The sequence below is a fragment of the Anser anser genome (assembly GCF_964211835.1).
Source record: "Anser anser genome assembly, chromosome: 10".
Taxonomy (NCBI): domain Eukaryota; kingdom Metazoa; phylum Chordata; class Aves; order Anseriformes; family Anatidae; genus Anser; species Anser anser.
Genome location: NC_139730.1, coordinates 5,506,426 through 5,513,604, shown reverse-complemented (window position 1 = coordinate 5,513,604; position 7,179 = coordinate 5,506,426).

Below are 7,179 nucleotides of genomic sequence, written 5' to 3'. Positions count from 1 at the left end.
CAAGATTTGCATCCTTGTGATGGGGTTGTAGGCCTGGCAAGATGCAACAAGACATTTAAAATGACAGTAGAGACCTGTGGTTAGGCATCCAAATGATTCCCTAGCTGAAACCTCTTAAAGCTATGGGCAGTGAAACACTGGAGTAGTTTCCATGAGGATGCTATAAAGTCTGGAAGAAGCTGGGTCTGTCTGCCTGCCTTGGAGCACTGGGGTCCAGCAGATTCCCACCCAGAACCACCTCAGGTCCTTCTCATTTTATGTATAGGGGAGAGTTCACTGACTAACCCTTCTTCTGGCAGTGGTGCTGGTGGATTCAGCTTTCAAAACCCACGTTTGACTCTGTTTCAGAGGTTTGGAATGGTTCAAAGTTGAACACAAAATCTCCAAGGGTGGTCCAGTGAATTAGACCTGAGGAGACAGTAGAACTAGGCAAATTGCAGTGAGTAATTCATCTGCCCCATCCCACCTTTTTCTCTGAGGGATATGTCTGAAAACACTCTTACAGTTTGCCAGATTTGTTTCAAATTCTATTTAAAAGATGCACTAGTGGTGAATTTCCTTTTTTTCCCCCAGTTGCTTTTAAAATTTGGTATTTGTGCCAAAAACACTGTCGTATGAGTCACCTGATATTCTTCCACCAGCTGGATGAGCATACAGAAACTTGGATCATCAGCTTCCAAGGGTGAATGATCATGAGAAACACATTTAAAAATGCATTTTGCAAGCATGCAAGATGGAAATAGCCATTTCAATGTTTGGTAAAAACAAGTGCAAAAGCACCACAAAAACTGGCCAGGCAAATTGATTTTTTTTTTTACTTTTTTTTTTTAAACTCCATTTTATTTGAAGATCTATAGATTCCTCTGTCTTATATGAATTAAAAGGTAGAAATAGTCTCTTTTTTGAGTAGTGCTTGATATCAAATGCCTGTGAAACACAGCAAGCCTTTCTCTGAACTCTAAATTGCTTGCGCTCTTATTTAGATACCAGAAGCTCAGGGAGTTTAAATTTCAACAATGGCAAATATGAGGAATATTCAGCATGATCTTATTGTTATTGCAAATAAACAATTTAATTTTATGCATGAACTGTAATCAAAGCATATGTATTTATTGCATTTTTCACCTGCTTGAGATATAGGGTTAAAAAGGACTTTAGAAACAATGCTTTCTGTGCTCATTCTCTGAGTGGGTTTGGGAATTTTGGGGTTGTTTTTTTCTGTGGTTAGTTGTGTAATTAAGCTGAAGTTTATTAAGCCAGACTCAAATGTTTGTATCATCTGATTTTGGCTTTGCTTTCAGAACACCTCTAAAGTTTCTAACTGTGTAAAGTGTAGATACAGCAGCCCAACTGGCATCTGAAACACTGAATTCTCTCTTCTTCTTTTTTTTAATTAAGATAATAAATTGGTCTTAAATTATCCCTGAAATCAGACCAGTGTTGATTACAATGGGTCTCATGCTGTGACAGCTCAAGATGATGTTATTTTTATTCCTTTTCAACGAGATCTTAATCTCTCCCTGCGTGTAAACAAATTGTCACAGTAACCTTGTTCTTTAATCTCCCAGCTGAAGACCTTTAAAGCATTGGGAGATAACAGATCTAACTGAGATTTCATCAGCTTTCAGGCTTTTACAGATATGCCGCATGCCTCTCCCACTGCTGCAGTCTTTAAATGTTGAAGGAGAGAAGTGCACATTACACTCAAAAGCTTGCCTTAAACGTTTGAAAATAGTATCCGCCTAGCAACATGCGATTCAGGGCTCAAATCTGCAGACGAAATTTGGGTGCGGGCTCATCAAGCCAAATCGCTACCTGTTGTAGCCATCGCAGAACTGGCCCCCCATCTTTCCCGTGTCACTGGCCTGCCCCACTCAGCCTGGCTGAAAAGGTCAATGGCGTTTTAATGCTCGGGAGCAGAGCACTGCATGGCAGGAATAAACATTGGCTTGCTTTTCTTATTCTTCTGGCAAAGGGAAACAATTCCAGTGGGCAGTTAGGAAAAAGGATGAAAAGACCAGAGGTAACCCACTTTTTTTTCTTCCCCCTGCTTTGCAAATATGAACTAATTTATCTTCTAAAGCAACAGATACATAATTATACCTAGTCAGCTATTACAAATGGGGAAAAAGAGGCAACAGGCAGCAAAGTTATTTGCCTAAGGCCCTGCAGTCTCTGGCTCACAAGCAGTGAATGATTGCCCTCCCTGGGGAATCCAAATCTTCAGCCTTGCTGCTCTCCGCTGAATACTTTGGAGCAAACTCCCCGGATTAGCTAACATCAATAACTGGTTTTCAGCTAAGTTCCCAAACCCTTTTTCCACTGGCGCATGGCAAGGATAATGCTGCTGCCTCCAACTGTGAATACTTCTTTAAAAAATAATGTCAACAATCTGTATGTCAGGCTACTTCAGTGCATTCAGATGAGCATTTTTCATGTTTGAGGGCATGTAAGCATCATTATTCATAGTGGTAGGACTGGGAATACTCAATAGCATCCATAAACCTGGTGTGCATTTCGTTACAGGTGAACATTATTTGTGAGTAGACATATGGGTACATTTTCCAAACACTACACAGGAGCCACTGTACACACAAAAAAATCTGTTCCTGTTAAAATGGCTTTTGCCCAGGCATCTATTGATGCTTGGAAAATACACTCCATTTATTTACTGGCATGCCAGTTATTTGTCTATATAACAATGTTTTCTGTCAAGTCAAAAAATTTATTGTTCCTACAGTTTAAACTCTTTCATTGAAAATTCAGCCAAAACTATTCTAAGTCTGACAAAAAGGCCTCTCTGCAAACAACATAGATATCTGCATCAGGTTTTCAATAATATTGTCCCAGATTTACTGCTGACTTTCATTTGTTTTAATATGCTTCCAGATCAAATTTAAAAGCACTTCATATATTTCAAGAGTATTTTAAAGTTTTAGCAGATATATGTTAACAGCATATAAGTACCAAATAAATATATATACATACATGTGTGTATATATAATGCAAATTGTTTTTCATTAACATTACCATCATCTGAGAATTATTTCTCTGCTTCTGGATGTTTATGTTCCTGAGAAGTCTAAGTAAATAAGCACTTTTCAGAATAAAAACAGGCAGGAGTCCTCAGCTGAAGACGCTTAGGCTGATGATGCACATTACAATTGCATTTCACCCAAAATTTCTTTATCAGAAATAATAAAATAATTCAGCATTTTTAACAAAAATAATCAGGTTTCTCAATGCTAAGTAATCTTGTTTGCCAAACTATTTTCTTGAATAAGAAAGCCACAGCAAGTAATCTGAGGATACAAAAAGCTGTACTCCATAGGTTTGAAACATTTTTTTTCAGAATGAATTTTTATTATGAAATTCCTTTTTTTATTTTTTGTTAAGCCTTCTGCCATTCAAAATCTAAGCAAATGGATGCAATCAGCTCAGGAATGATTCCAGGGGATCATGGTTACTCATAGTTTTCTGAAAATATTATAAATTGGTAATAGGAAGTATTCATTTATTCATTTATTTGCCAGCAAGCTGGTAAAGTGACAAGACTCAGAGCTGAGTTTGGGAATATTTACTAGCTGAAGTTTGAAACCAAACAGCAGTAAACAGTGCTTGCGACAGGAGGAAAAAATAAGCTACTATTGATTATTCCCTGTTTTTATACTTTGTAGTTTCAGTTTATAAGAAAGGAAGAATGAAAGAAAATTAAGAGAGAGAGAACACAGGAGACTTTGCCTATGGTTGAGGGGTTTGATTGCTCTAGAGGCATGTTGTCCCTGCAACTGTGCAGCTCCTGACCACATGCCAAACTCAATTACTGAGCCTCCCCGTTATCTCCATCGTCTCCAGTGTCAGGAGAAGTGACAACCATCAGCAAAACCTGCTCGATGTGAAGCCAGGGCAGGAATCCGGCCCTTCACAGCTCGGAGAGGACAACTTAGTTAACCCATTGCAGCAGGGCAAAGCACACCTCCCTCAGGTGCTTTGCTAGGGATAATTCCCGCCTCAGACATGTATCTGAACAAGTATGTAAAATACCTGCATTATCACACGAGGCTGCCTCACTACTTCCAGCTTTACAACACGCAGAGGTTACAATCTGAGATAACACAAGTACACTGTTTTTCGCTAATCTGAAACTAGTTTCGGAGTCACTAAAAAACTACCCTTTCTCCCCGTCTTTCAAAAAAAAAAAAAAACATTATTGATAAGACATTAGTAAAAATGTATAATGGTTTTAAGAGCTAAAGGGGATGGCTTTAAACATAAATATCAACAAGAGGCTCTGCTTTAGGTTCCACAGCTGCAGTTCACGTCCATATACCTAGTACCATCTATTCCTTATCATAGAGAGGCCCAGCAAAATACCACAGCCTGAACTAAGCATAACTTGTCTTGCAACTTCTGTAAGAGTGAAGATCAATTTTCTCCCTGAGCAGCAGCCTAATTCATCAGCAGATTGGAGACTCAAATGTGGCAAGAACAAATAGCAGAGAGCAGAGGAGAGATACGGAGAGAAAGAGACAGGGCTGGGAGGAAAATAAAGACAAAGCCATTTGCTAACTAATGCAAGCCAGCGGAGCTCCCAGTTGTGCCGCCTGGGCTGGAAGAGGCTGCTCCTGTGCACAGCCCTGGCTGCAGAAAGTCCCAGCGTTAAACGGCAGGGCAAGGCTGTGCGATCTGTCCTGTGCTGAGGCTTTGGTTTGCCTGGCTGGTACAAACACATCCCTTGCTCTCATTAGCCTATTTTAAGCCCGCTGAAATGAGGAGAGACAGGTATCGCCAGCCACCGCTCTGAACCGACCTCCCTGTGGTGCTGCCAACACAATTTTAAAGGAGATAGTGTAGATGATTACTTAAGTGAATTTACACATGATGGCAAATAACTATGCTTAATAAAACTGAGAGAGCCTTAATGATTTCATTTTGGTGATTTAATTTATAAAAGCAAAGCTTAATCATTTAATAGCATCATTAAGAAAACACCACAGGAAGTTTAGAAATAAAGAATCATCCATATCTCCTGAGAAATGAGTTTTCTTCTAACATTCAGCTCATGACAAAATAAAATGGAAAGCTTACAGCTTCTTAAATAATTGCACTTGAAATATAAGCAATCCCTAAAGAATCCGTTCAGCCTCATCTTCTGCAGCACAGAAGAATTGCATTTCTGTTCACCACAGTGTGAAAGAGGCTTCACAAGTAAGAGACAACACTGGTGATGGGAATGTGTGTATATTTTTTTGGTTAAGAAAGGCTTTGTGAACTAAACACAAATGTCACAGCAATAAATAATAAAAAAAAAAGTTTGTTTCGAAAGCAGCAGTTTAAAATAAAATCACATTAGAGCACCGCATTTGGCAAAGTGACAATGGAAGCATCCCTTACCAGCAAACGCACACTGTGTGTGTGTCTGTGTGTCTATGCGTGCATGTGCGCACACCAGTGTGTCTGAGTCCCAAATGGAAATCTCCAAGGACTGGATTAACCAAGAGTTTGCATTGGGGTAATGGAAAATATGACCTCATTAGCACTAGGTTTGTCATTTGCTCCATAACACAAAAGTAAATTACAATGTATTAATGCAGTTAGTGTTGTTTTTAATGTGCACTGGGATACAATAAAAGTTTTTATTGGGGAAGTGTGATGGCATGTTTTCACTACAGCATTAGCACTAGTCCTCTGATAGGGCGGCCAGTCATATTACCCAGTGGAACACTCCTATAATGATGTAGTAAAATTTGACTCTGATATAGTAAAATCTGTTTATGGCAAAGTTGCTTTTTCACACAATCGGGCTGGGGCAGGGAGCAGCAAGAATATAGCTAAAAGAATTCTTTTATAACTGTATTTTCATAGAAAGTGCTTCAAAACAAACAAAGGAATATTCCCAGGCTTCAGGCCTGCCTGAAGGAATTACCATGCTATTCTCTCCATTTCCCTTTGTGTGGGTTCTTCCTTCCATCTCTAGGTTTATCATCCAGCAGCTGCCATAAATTAGCGTCCATGTCTCGGTGAGAGAGCCTAAACAGGAGCATTGTAATTTAACACACTTTTAATGGGCTTGTCACAAAGTTTTGCATGTACAACCCAGCCCACGTAAAATAACCCTGGGCGCACTCGATGCTTTAGAAAGGCAAGGTGATGGAGGAGGGCAGGGGGTGGGGAGGGACCCGTCCCTTATTGAACACAGAGCTTGCTTGTGTTTGCTGCAGTGCTGGCAGCCTGCACCCTCCTGCCCACGCTCCTTTATTACATTACCAACAACAGGTTTGTGGGACTAATGAAGGCTTGCAGGTGCTTTCCACATTGCTATTTGAAAGCTATATTTTTGCCTTTCACTCTTTCCTAACTGGACAAAGAAAGCTTCATGCATTTAAACTCGTCCTCATTGGTCTCCTCACTAGTGGCTATCAGTGGTCAGCTCAGGCTAGTCACAGTTCTCTGTCCAGCTCCCCACAACCATCAAGCCACTCTCTAATAGAGCATCCATTTCCAAACTCTTGTTTCTTATCTGTTTTCAAAACCTAGGTTGAGTCTGGACTTCTGCAGCAGCAGCTAGGTGCAGACCAAGCCTGGGTGAGGGTACCAGCCTCAACCATGACTGCTGGCTGTTTGGCCTTCAGCGCCCTGGGAAGCCACTCTTGCTGCTGCCGTGACCCAGGGAGATGCTGGTGGCTGGGCTGGCAGCTATCATGGGATGAAAACGGTGGCCCATTGCAGCAGCAGTCATCACTGTTCCCATCCCTCTCCCAAAAACTAGCAGAGAATTAACCCAAGAGCTCAGATCCCATCTGCTGCCTCTCTGCTCTTTCTCCTTTCTCCTCCCCTCCCTGTTCCAACTTTTCATTCTGGGGGGGAAAGAAACTGAGTTTTGCTTTTCCTTCTGAGATTGAACCAGCTCAAATATCCTTTTGGAGGGATATATGAGAACAAGAGCCAGAGAGCAAAATTTGCTAGGATGAAGCTATGAGAGCCATTCATTAAAACAAAACAAAACAAAACAAAAAGATAGAAAGTCCTGAATAAGGCTTTGTAATGAATGGACCCAACTAGCCTGTGCCTGTGGCTCACTTGCTAGTCTAGTGACAGTAGTTGAAAGTTATTTATTTGTTTGTAATATACTTTTCCACCGGAACACTTTAGTAATAAAGAGACATGAGGGGAGACACA